This window comes from Salmo trutta, chromosome 20, assembly GCF_901001165.1.
Source record: "Salmo trutta chromosome 20, fSalTru1.1, whole genome shotgun sequence".
Lineage (NCBI taxonomy): Eukaryota > Metazoa > Chordata > Actinopteri > Salmoniformes > Salmonidae > Salmo > Salmo trutta.
In genome coordinates, this window is record NC_042976.1 from 51,865,175 (window position 1) to 51,878,324 (window position 13,150).

Genomic DNA, 13,150 nt, shown 5'->3' on the forward strand with positions numbered 1-13,150 from the left:
CTCGGTGCTGTATGAAAAAAATGTACAACCTTATAGGTCACTCAGATAGCATATGTTTGTCCCTGACTGCAGCACTTAAGCTATATTTAGTTCATAATTTCACGTTTCTCGACTATGCTTTATGGGAAATTGCCATGCTATTATTTTAAACTGTAGGGATAAAATGGCGTGTATGTATGAGAGTGCAGAGTGTGAAAAGGAGAATTGATGTGGCATTTGAAAAGGTAATGTATTATGCATTACCTTAAGCTTTTGGAAAGTTGTAAACAACAAAAGAAATGATAGTTGCCTGTACATGAAATAAAACATGTGATGTGAACTATCATAAGGTATTTAGAAGAATAAAAATATATGATATGTAACTAGAAACAAACGGTATGTAAAGGAACAATGTTATTTTCTCTTACCTTTGTAAAACTCCATCTCTGAATGAAATGCCTAGCAATATCTTGGGTGGCTCTGCCCTGCACCGCCACCCCAACAGAATTTAGGGCATTTTATACCTGTCGATAAAGTCTTCAACACAAGTAAACAAACAAACAAGAACAAATCAACAACACAATGCACAGGTCACCCATAACTAGTTTACCACAAATAGACCTACACGCACACATTCACAATAGAGCCTGGTTGCATTGTGATTGTGCATTCACACCAAATAAGAAAATTACCACTCCTTCCACCACCACCCACCCAAACTCAATAAGCATCAAATCATGGCCCCTCATCCTATTGGGGGGGGGGGGGAATCAAAGATTGGCTTTAATCTCAGTCATTCCTCGCCTGCCCACGTTTCCCCTTGCCTTCGCCTGGAAATGGCAGAATATTTTAATGTATGTATCTGTCAGCAGTCTCCTCCCCCTGCTGTGTCATACCTAGTCATTACTGTGTGAGCCCTAGACCCACAGCTTTATAAAAGCACAGACGCAGAAATGCACTGAGAGAACGTAGAGGTAGCCTGTGTCCCAAATGGCACCCTATTCCCTTTTCAGTGCACTACTTTTGACCAGGGCCTATAGTCCTCTGGTCAAAAGTAGTGCACTGTATAGAGTAAAGGGTGCCATTTGGGATGCACATGTTGAGAGGGGTGGAGAGAGAACTGACAGTAACCCCCACTGGCTGCAGAATGGCATAGTTTGGGAGAACTCAGGTGTAAACTGACAAGTTATATATACTTTTTTTGTGGTTTGTTTTTTATTTTGTTTTTTATTTATTTTTAAATTTGCCGTTTGATGATTTGTGATTGATCGTATGGAAGAGAATCCAGTTGTTGTATGGTAGTTTTTTTTAAATGTGACCTTTGCAATTGTAAAAATATGTGCACACACGCACGCACGCACACACACGCACGCACACACACACACACACACACACACACACACACACACACACACACACACACACACACACACACACACACACACACACACACACACACACACATACACACACACAAACAAACTCTGTGTCCTTCATGGTTTGTGGGATGTTCCAGGTTAGTCTATGCTTGACTAGGCACAGCACAGTGGGTGTGGATGAGGTTCCAAAACAACATTTTGATATTTGGAATGTCAAAGTGGCTATATCAGAATACAGCCCAGGACTGAAATTGAAGAATGTTGAACAGCCCAGAAATACACAAATACTGGACACCAGCGTTCAGGTAAATAAGACAATACATCTGAATCTTATTAGTGTTGAAGTCACATTCTAAGTACTACAAGTGTGCTACAGTACCTGTAAAATGGCCCATTTCCCTTTTTCTCCAATATTGAAGCAGAGTATAGGTGTAATACTGTAAAAAAGGATTGTTGAGCTTGACCCAGTCTTTGAGGATGAAGTTGCAGCAGTCTTTGCCATGCCAGTACCTGGCTTCTCCACAAAACTCATTGTTACTGATGTGATTCCTTAGGGAGCCTGTCTCTGAAATACACACAGGGTCAGTTTCACAGAGCTAAAGGATCGATGGACTACAAGTGAAGTAGCTAGTAGTACAGGAGTAGTTTACGTGTAGACATGTGGACTCACCATAAGGTGGGGGCAGGGTATTAGAGTAGTAGTAGTAGTAGTATTAGTAGTTTATTATTAGTAGTTGTGTAATAGTAGTAGTAGGAGAAGCAGTAGCAGTAATAATGTAAGTGTATGACTCAACATAGTGTAAGGGCAGGGGAGTAGTCAGTGGCATTAGAAGAGTAGTAGTAGTAGTAGTAGTAGTAGTAGTACTAGTAGTACTAGTAGCAGTAGTAGTAGTACTAGTAGTAGTAGTAGTAGCAGTACTAGTAGTAGTACTAGTAGTAGTAGTAGCAGCAGTATCAGTAATAATGTAAGTGTATGACTCACCATAGGGTAAGGGCAGGGGAGTAGTGTAGATGTAGAGTCAGAGTCACCGGAGCGCAGTGAAAGACTGTTCTTGTGCCAGTCACTATGAGGCAGCATCCTGGAACTGAGGCTGGCTCGGCTAACGCAGTTCTCTGAGGTGAAGGGGATACAGAGATATAAAGAGATTTCTAGGTATACATTGATATACACAGAGGCACAGCGAGGCACATATATACATAGAGATACATAGGAGTACAGAGGAGAGATACAGATGTGAAAAAAATAATGTAGACGGACTGACAGACAGAGACACATAAAGATATACGTTCCTCTCACTTGTCTCTGTCCCACCACCTGAGTCCGAGCTGTGGTGGTAGATGCTTTGGAGTTACACAATCATAGGCTGCCCCTTGGAGGTTGATACTAGGCAGGGCGTCTCTTCCATAGGCCTCCCCTGGCTCTGCCACTGTACGAGGGCTAAGACCTCCATAGCACCCCTATAGGCCTCCTTTTGAAAGGCAGCATTACTGCCACCGTCCCCTGGCACTGCTTCGACAGGAGGGGCAAGACACCCCATTTCATAAGACCTGCTCTGGGGCTCACTGCTGGGTAATGGGGCTCTTCCAGAGCCCTCCTCTTGGTGTTCAAAAATAGGGTGGCCAGCATTGGAATCCACGTCCCTTTGTTGTGCCACTATAGGAATATCTCTCTGGGCAAGGCCTCTGTAGCTTGGTCTCTGGGGCTGCCAACAGGAGAGGGAGACAGTGCTGCAGGACCCATCACTAGAGGGGGAGTAGGGCTCTTGTAGCTCTGACCCTTGGGGGTGACGCTCCCACAACTCTGTCTTCTGTGTCTCTTCTTCAGGTCGGCGAGGATGTCCCCCACCTCACTGTACTTCCTCTCCTCTTCCTCATCCTCTTCTTCTGCAATTGTGACCGATTGCTGGCGAGAGACACAGAACCAGTCATTGATAAAAGCATTCAAGATCGATAAAGCTTTCAACTTTGGCAGGATAGTACAATCTAAGAACAGAGTGGTAAAGGGTACAGAATCCCACACAATTTGGATGCCTGGATACAACTCTTAGCCGTGGTATATTGACCATATACCACAAACCCATGAGGTGCCTTATTGCTATTATAAACTGGTTACAAACACAATTAGAATAGTAAAATGACATGTTTTGTCATACCAATGGTACACGGTCTGATATACTATGGCTTACAGCCAATGAGCATTCAGGGCTCGAACCACCTAGTTTATAATACATAATACATGATTTCATAAGTCTATATAATCCATGCTATATGATAAGCAGAGTGACTGATATGAGAGTGTAACGTGGGTAAGGGGGGCATGGCCTCTCATGTATGAGAGCTAATGGCTCATAAAACAGCACTGCCACCTCAAGTTGACAAATATCAAATGTCAGCTCCGATATTCTCCTGGTAGGCGTAATTATATTAAGTGCAAATATCACAGTGCTCCTTAGGAGATGCTCGCAAAGGTTAGACCAACAGCTGTAACAGTTTCATGTGTATTAGCCAAGATTTTACAAGCGGGGAGGCTCCCGAGTTGATGGATACGAGCAGTCAAGCATGAGAGAGAGAGAGGAGCGAGGAGCCCTAAGTGAATGCAATAAGGAGCTGGGCCTCATTGAGAGGGGAATATCATGTTTATTTAAAAGCTCGGGACCTATCTAATAACGCAATGGATGGTGGGCAGTGACAGGGAGGGTGGGAGGCTATGCATATGTCTGAGAGATACAGACAGACAGACAGACAGACAGACAGACAGACAGACAGACAGACAGACAGACAGACAGACAGACAGACAGACAGACAGACAGACAGACAGACAGACAGACAGACAGACAGACAGACAGACAGACAGACAGACAGACAGACAGACAGACAGACAGACAGAGCGAAAGGGGTGGTGTATAGAGGGGCAGATCATTTATCCATTTACTGACTGTGGTAATTTGTTGAGTCACTCATCCATGCAGGGTCTTTATGTTTAATGCAGGCCTCCAGAGGAAAGAGAGGGGTGAGGTGGGAGAAAGAGAAGGAAGAGAGGGGATGGGGGAGCAGTGGGAGAAAATTGTGGGTAGATTGGGAGGAAAGAAAGGGACATGAAGGGGAAGGAGGGAATAAAGAGCCGTAGGAAAGGGAGAAGGAAAGAAGAGAGAGGGGAAGGAAAGAGAAGGGACAGGGGTTAGGGAGTGGGCCCAGAGTGGTAAGCCACTGGCCTTCAGCATGAGGGACACGGGGGAAGATAGCAACCCTTTAAGGCGGACCCCAGATGCTCTTTATTTGGCATTTTACATTGGCCCTCGACCCTCCTGAATACATGGGCCCCAAAATGTATCCATATAATAAGAAAATGGACACCTGGTTGAGATTCTGTCTGTGGCCAGGAAACTGACAGTAGTAGAATACAGCATGTGGATGATTTAGTGTACTGTATATAGTTTATTATACGTTCAGAATCAAAGTTGTTTTGGTTTATGACAATAAAACACGCATCTGCTCTCCACACAGTCGATGTTGCAAATGAGAAGATGTGCTATTTATAAACTTACTTGGTGAAATAAAGGTAAACAAATATATACAGTACCAGTCAAAAGTTTGGACACACCTACTAATTCAAGGGTTTATCAAATAAAAAATATATTTTGATTTGTTTAACACTTTTTTGTTTACTACATGGTTCCATATATGTTATTTCACAGTTTTGATGTCTTCACTATTATTCTACAATGTAGAAAATAGTAAAATAAAGAAAAAACCCTTGAATGAGTAGGTGTGTCCAAACTTTTGACTGGTACTGTACAAAATATACCGGTATAGGAAAAAAGAAACGTCTCGAGAGCCACGCCCGAAACCTGCAGTCAAATTTCCGATAGACATCAATGCATGAATTACTCGAAAGCCGAGGGTTGTGTGGAGATCTCAAGTTATAGAAACCACCATCCACTTAGATCTCTGTCACACGGTTGGAGGCTACAGATCGGTGTTTTCATCAGTCAGCTGTCAGGTGCGTGTCTTATGGTTTGACGTGTGGCATAGTCTGACACTCATCACCCACACCCAGCTGCTGTTGACATGCCACCCATGCAGCACTACCCCGACCCCAGACTAGGGTCAGATCTGTGTGGACAAACATTGGTGGCCCACTACTGGCTCTTGCACCCCTCCCCCCACAGGTCACATCCGCCCCCCATATGGGTCACATTTACACCAGGTTTACTGCTGTCTCTTTCACTTAGAGGGCAATGGAGATACAGCCAGGAATGACGGTGAGTGACGAATCCATAACTTGGAGACAGAATTATAAATAGGTATTTATAGTGCATGGAGGCACGCCATGGGCAAATAAGTAAATACGTGGGTAAATAAGTCTTTCTCAAGTGTATGGTGAAAATCTGAAGTTTGTCAACCAAATCTACTTTGATGAAGTAAAGACCAGTGACCAGCTGTCCAAAACAGTCCAAAACAATAGTCTGTGTCAAGTCAGATCAAATTATATTTGTCACATGCTTTGTAAACAACAGGTGTAGACTAACAGTGAAATGTTTACTTATGGCCCTTCCCAACAATGCAGAGAGAGAAAAAATGAAATAATAGAAAAATAATAACATGAGGAATAAATACACAATGAGTAACAATAACTTGGCTATATACACAGGGTACCAGTACCGAGTCAATGTGCAGGGGTATGAGGTAATTGAGGTAGAGATGTACATATAAGTAGGGATAAAGTGACTAGGCAACAGGATAGATAATGAACAGCAGCAGCAGTGTATGTGATGAGTCTGTCATGTCGGTAGAATGGGATCGGGAGACAGGTGCAGGAATGCGTAATAGGGGTTTTTATTTCCCAAATTACAGCGTGCCGTGTAAAGGCACAGGGACGAAGACCAAACAAACACTATACAAAACACAGCGTAGAAATCCAAACAAAAGAGCGAGGAGTACCTCGAATAAATACACAATCGCACAATGATACCACACAGGACGAGACTGTAACGCCCTGGCCATAGAGAGGGGTTTTTGTTCTTTATTTTGGTTAGGCCAGGGTGTTACATTGGGTGGGCGTTCTATGTTCTTTTTTCTAGGTTGGTTGTTTTGTTGATTTTGGCCGTGTGGCTTCCAATCAAGCACAGCTGTAGTTTGTTGTTGCTGATTGGGAGTCACACATAAGTAGCCTGATTTTTCCTTTGAGGTTTGTGGGTGATTGTTTTCTGTTTTGTTCATGTAGGACCAGACAGGACTGTTTGCTGTCGTTTCTGTCGAGTAGTTTGTTTATAGTGGTTCATTTGATTAAATCTTTAAAATGAATACACATCCTCCGCTGCATCTTGGTTTTCTTACGACGACAGCCCTTACAGAATCACCCACCAAAAAACGGACCAAGCAGAGGAGGAAGGAGCAGCGCAAGGAGAAGAACCAGGAGAGGAGCTATCTAGAATTGTGGACTTGGGAGGAAATCCTGGACGGTAAAGGACCATGGGCTCAAGCTGGGGATTATCGCCGCCCGCAGTGGGAGATCGAGGCGGCGAGAGCTGAGAGGCGCTGGTATGAGGAAAGGGAGCGCAGCAGACACGAGAGGCAGCCCCCCCAAAAAAATGTTGGGGGGCACACGGGGAGATTGGCGGAGTCAGGAGGTAGACCTGAGCCAACTCCCTGTGCTTACCGGAAGCAGCGTGGTACTGGTAAGGCACCGTGTTATGCTGTGAAGCGCACGGTGTCTCCAGTGCGCATTCATAGCCCAGTGCGCTATAGGCCAGCCCCCCGCAAGTGCCATGCGAGTGCAGGCATCGAGCCAGGATGGATTGTGCCAGCTCAGCGCGTCTGGTCTCCAGTGCGCCTTTTCGGTCCAGGTTATCCTGCACCGGCTCTGCGCGCTGTGTCTCCAGGGCACTGGGAGGGCCCAGTTCGCCCAATGCCTGCGCTCCGCCTGTGCCGGACCAAAGTGCGCATTCAGCCTGGAGTGTGGGTAAAGAGCCTACGTACCAGAACTCCAGTGCTCCCCCACAGCCCGGTTTATCCTGTGCCTCCTCCTCGGACCAGGCCTCCAGTGGGTCTCCCCATCTTGGTCAGTCCTGTGCCTCCTCCACGGACCAGGCCTCCAGGGGGTCTCCCCATCCTGGTCAAGCCTGTGCCTCCTCCACGGACCAGGCCTCCAGTGGGTCTCCCCATCCTGGTCAGTCCTGTACGTCCTCCACGGACCAGGCCTCCAGTGGGTCTCCCCATCCTGGTCAGTCCTGTGCCTCCTCCACAGACCAGGCCTCCAGTGGGTCTCTCCAGCCTGGTGAGTCCAGTGCCTGCGCCCAGAGCCAGGCCTCCTTCATGTCTCCCCAGCCTGGTGAGTCCTGGGCCAGAGTCGCCAGAGCCGCCCGCCAGTCCGGAGCCACCAAAGCCGCCCGCCATTCCGGAGGCGCCAGAGCCGCCCGCCAGTCCGGAGCAATCAGAGCTGCCCGCCAGTCCGGAGCCGTCAGAGCCGCCCGCCAGTCCGGAGCCGCCAGAGCCGCCCGCCTGTCCGGAGCCGCCAGAGCCGCCCGCCTGTCTGGAGCTGCCAGAGCCGCCTGCGCCCAGGGCCAGGCCTCCTTCATGTCTCCCCAGCCCGGTGAGTCCTGTGCCTGCGCCCAGGGCCAGGCCTCCTTCATGTCTCCCCAGCCCGGTGAGTCCTGTGCCTGCGCCCAGGGCCAGGCCTCCTTCATGTCTCCCCAGCCTGGTGAATCCTGGGTCAGTGCCGCCGGAGCCGCCCGCCAGCCCGGAGCCGCCGGAGCCGCCAGGGTCGCCCGCCAGCCAGGCGCAGCCAGGGACGCCCGCCAGCCGGGCGCAGCCAGGGTCACCCGCCAACCGGGCGCAACCAGAATCGCCGGGCGCAACCAGGGTCGCCCGCCAACCGGCGCAGCCAGGGTTGCCCGCCAGCCGGGCACAGCCAGGGTCGCCCGCCAGCCGGGCGCAACCAGAATCACCCGCCAGCCGGGCGCAGTCAGGGTCGCCCACCAGTCCTCTGGCGCGGCCAGGGGCGCCGCCGTAAGAAGGCCCACCCGGACCCTCCTCTTCAGAGTCAGATTTTGTGGCCGGAGTCCGCACCTTTGGGGGGGGGGGTACTGTAACGCCCTGGCCATAGAGAGGGGTTTTTGTTCTTTATTTTGGTTAGGCCAGGGTGTTACATTGGGTGGGCGTTCTATGTTCTTTTTTCTTGGTTGGTTGTTTCGTTGATTTTGGCCGTGTGGCTTCCAATCAGGCACAGCTGTAGTTTGTTGTTGCTGATTGGGAGTCACACATAAGTAGCCTGTTTTTTCCTTTGGGGTTTGTGGGTGATTGTTTTCTGTTTTGTTCATGTAGGACCAAACAGGGCTGTTTGCTGTCGTTTCTGTCGAGTATTTTGTTTACAGATCCTCCGCTGCATCTTGGTTTTCTTACGACGACAGCCCTTACAGAGACCCGTAATCGTCTGCACAATATACGTGGCACGAAAGCCAAAACAACACAGCACAGGTACTCACATGACCAACGGACATTGTAACAATAATCGACAGGACAATGGTGAACAAAGGACACATATATACAAATACAATCAGTGGGAATAGGGGCCAGGTGTGCGCAATGAAAGTTCCAGAGGGATCCGTGACAGTACCCCCCTGACGCGCTGCACCAGCAGCGCTACGACACCGGTCTCGAGGACGATCACAGGAACACGGTGCGGGTCGATCAGGACCTGATGCAGCTGCCGTAGTTGCATCCTCGTCAGACTGGCCAGTTGCCGCTGCCGAAGTTGCGGCGGCGTCGGACGGACCGGTTGTGGCGGAGTCGGACGGGCCAGTTGTGGCTGCTGAAGTTGCATCGTCAGACGGACACGTTGTGGCGACGTCTGACCACCCAGTTGCAGCTGCCGAAGTTGCGGTGCCGGACGGACCAGTCACAGCGTCGTCGGACGGGCCATTCCGGCGGTCTCCCTCAATGGTCGATTATTCTGTCACGCTAGTATGAATGATTCGGGAGACAGGTGCAGGAATGTGTAATAGGGTTTTTATTAAAGCCCAAATGATGGCGTGCCGTGTAAAGGCACGAGGACGAAGACCAAACAAACACTATACAAAAACACAGGGTTGAAACCCAAACAAAAGAGCAAGGAGTACCTCAAATAAATAACACAAGCGCACAATGATTAACACACGGGACCAGACCCGTAATCATCTGCACAATCCACAAGGGCACGAAAGCCAAAACACACAGCACAGGTACTCACACGCACCAACGGACATTGTAACAGTAATCGACAGCTCCATGGTGAATAAAGGGCACATATGTACAAATACAATCAGTGTGAATAGGGGCCAGGTGTACGCAATGAATGTTCCAGAGGGATCCGTGACAGAGTCAAAAAGTGTCAATGCAGATAGTTAAATAGTTAACCAATAGCTACCCAGACTAATTATTTAGCAGGCTTGGGGGTAGAAGGTGTTCAGGGTCCTATTGGTTCCTGACATGAGTCATGAGCTGGGCTAGGTTTGGGCTGGGATAGTTTTTGGAAAGAGCTAGCTAGCTATGGCTAGGTCTAAGGGTAGGGATTGGGCTGGGATCAGTTGAGCGAGGCTAGGCTAAGCTAGATTAGGCTTACTCTGGTGCAGTAACCTTGGCTAATACCCGAAGACAAGTAGCTAATGAGGAGAACATCAATGAGCTAATACAATCTTGAGCCACACAGAGGACCAGATCGGTCACACGTACCCTGGTGTGGTTGGCGGAGAGGGCTGGGCTTGGTTAACTTACCTCATCCACACACTGCCCACATCAGTGATCAGTGAGTCTGTGCTGGGAGTTGTCCCAGCGCCAGTAGGCCAGTAAAATGCCCCCCCCCCCCCCAGAAAGCCAATGATTGGTCAATCACCACTGTTTTCTCATGGTGCGCCCACAATAGGGCCATAGAGGGTACAAGGTCAGGGTGCTAGATCACCTGACAGAGAGAGAGAGAAGAGAGGCTCCCCGATCAGATCTAGGCATGCTTGATTGTGTTTGTCATTGCAAAATGGACCCAACAGTGGATCCAACAGTGGGTCTACTCCCATCTTGGACTCCAGGCAGACAAAATATTTTGAAAGAATACAAATAGTATTTGAACCTGGGTCTAACCTTGACTATGGCTGCAGCAGGTTTAATGGTTAAGAAACATTTTATTCTACTTTCTGAAGTGCCCAATTACCTTATGGACTGTATCTACCGCTTGGATGGCTTTACATGGTATGGTATTAAGTTAGACTGTGAGGTGGTGACAGTGTACATTTTTCTTTAGCAGAGAGGGCATAACAAAATAACCATCATCTGCCTTTCTCTATACAACGTCTATCGTCCAAACAATTCCCACGTCTTATGAAAGAGGACAACGTCCAACTTTTCTTGCCACATAAAGTAAGTAGCTTTGTCTGAGCCAGAACGGCAGGAGCCTCCTGTTTCTATAGCATGAGGCAGTTTGAAGTACATGTACACCAACTGGACAGGACGCTAGTCTATTGCAGAGCCTTACCCCCAATCCATCTCCATCCATCTAATGCTGAGTGCCAAGCAGATGCAAATGGGTCCCATTTTAAGAGTCTGGTTTGACTCAACTGGGGATCGAACCCCCAACCTTCTAATCTCAGGGCAAACACTTTAACCTCAAGGCAACTGAGTTGATACTTCTTTCCAGATAAAGTGTATAAACTACCAAGAATTATCTGTCACAGTGTCAAAACACTCCTTCCCCCTCTCCCCTACCAAAAGCAGCAGTTCTATGGACTACTAGAGAGAAGACCTGTCCTTCCAGATCAGCTTTACCCTCTCCCTCCACAGGTGTCTGAGTCCTGCCTACTTCGACATCCCCGAGAGAGCGACGGCCACATCACAACAAATCATGGTGCGGGCTGGCAGAGTGGCGGCGCCCTGGCAGGTTGTGCCAGGCAGGCCTTTGGGCACAGGAAAGGGAGGGGTAGGGGAGGGATACTTTCAAGTGGTGAATGTCTGTGGCCGGCTCTCTTTTAGGGGCATGGAGTGGAATCATTTTGTTTGGACTCAAACCCCCCACTGGGAGTTGTCTCTCTGGGGGATAGGGGGAAATGGGATGGGTATCCCTTTCGGAATGTGGAAGGGATGGTGTGTGTGTTTGTGTGTTTGTGTGTGTGTGTGTGTGTTGGCCAGAGGGAATTTGGGGTATGTGGGGGAAGGGGGAGGAGGGGGTTGACTAGAAATCTGGCAGTGGTGGGTTTGTTTGTATTGTGGTATTATGGGTCCCTGCTGCTTCCCTCTCCCTGCTGTTGCTCACGAAGGCATTCCACCTAAAAAATGCTCTAGTCACCATGGCACCCCGAGCCCTGGCATGATTGACACCCTGTCACATTATCTTATGACAGCGCTGGCAGAGAGCGTGCCAAGGAGTGATACTGGGAAGTGGCTGGGGACACATGTAAACACACACACAGACCCATATACGTGCAAACACACACACACGCACCCTGAGGAGCTCCAACACATACCAGCTGGGTAGTAGAGGTATTCCTGGGCCCTGATGGTGTGTGTGTGTGTGTGTGTGTGTGTGTGTGTGTGTGTGTGTGTGTGTGTGTGTGTGTGTGTGTGTGTGTGTGTGTGTGTGTGTGTGTGTGTGTGTGTGTGTGTGTGTGTGTGTGTGTGTGTGTGTGAATGCTCTAGGGACAGGAATCTCCAAACACTTGGGGAGATGCGCAGATGTCGTACGTATCCCACTTCAGTGACCTACTACCTTAAGCAATGTGACATATAGAATGGCTGAGCAGTTTGCATATCTGATTACTAATCAAGCACTTTAATATTCTCACAGTGGGTTGAAAATACAATAAGTCTCATGGTAACTAGAGATAATGCCAAGCCTTTCTTATGCATGCCATTAAGACAGTCTTTCCTCAAGGGACACACATTATCATAGCCTAGTGATGTGTCATTTGGTGCATCTGAGGATCAAACCAGAAAACATTGATATATTTAACCAGCCTAACCAGCTGAGCTAAACTTGCCAAGGGGTTTGATGAAGAGTAGATTAGTGATTTAGAAATGAATGGCAATACTATCATGTCTTCACATGGCACATTCACATCCATACATAGTATCCCCTCGAACCAATGGCAATGGGATCTTGATGTTTGAGTGTACATTTTGAGTTTCTCCCCCATCATACTCTGATTTTTAGGTGTGGGCCAATGGTTTTTCTCTTACCTTGATGTTTGAGTGTAGTCTAGGCCCATGATGTTCCCTTATCTGATGTTTAGGTGATACAGTGCATTCGGAAAGTTTTCAGACCCCTTGACTTTTTCCACATTTTGTTATGTTACGGCCTTATTCTAAAATTGATTAAATCGTTTATTCCCCTCATCGATCTACACACAATACCCCACAATGACAAAGCAAAAACAGGTTTTAGAAATGTTGGCAATTCATGAAAAAATATTAAAAAACATCACATTTACAGACCCTTTACTCAGTACTTTGTTGAAGCACCTTTGGCAGCGATTACAGCCTTGACTGTTTTTGGAAATGACGCTACAAGCTGGGGACACCTGTATTTGGGGAGTTTCTCCCATTCTTCTCTGCAGATATTCTCAAGCTCTGTCAAGTTGGATGGGGAGCGTTAATGCACAGCTATTTTCAGGTCTCTCCAGAGATGTTAGATCGGGTTCAAGTCCGGGCTCTGGCTGGGCCACTCAAGGACATTCAGAGACTTGTCCCAAAGCCACTCCTGCGTTGTCTTGGCTGTGTGCTTTGGGTTATTGTCCTGTTGGAAGGTGAACCTTCGCCCCAGTCTGAGGTCC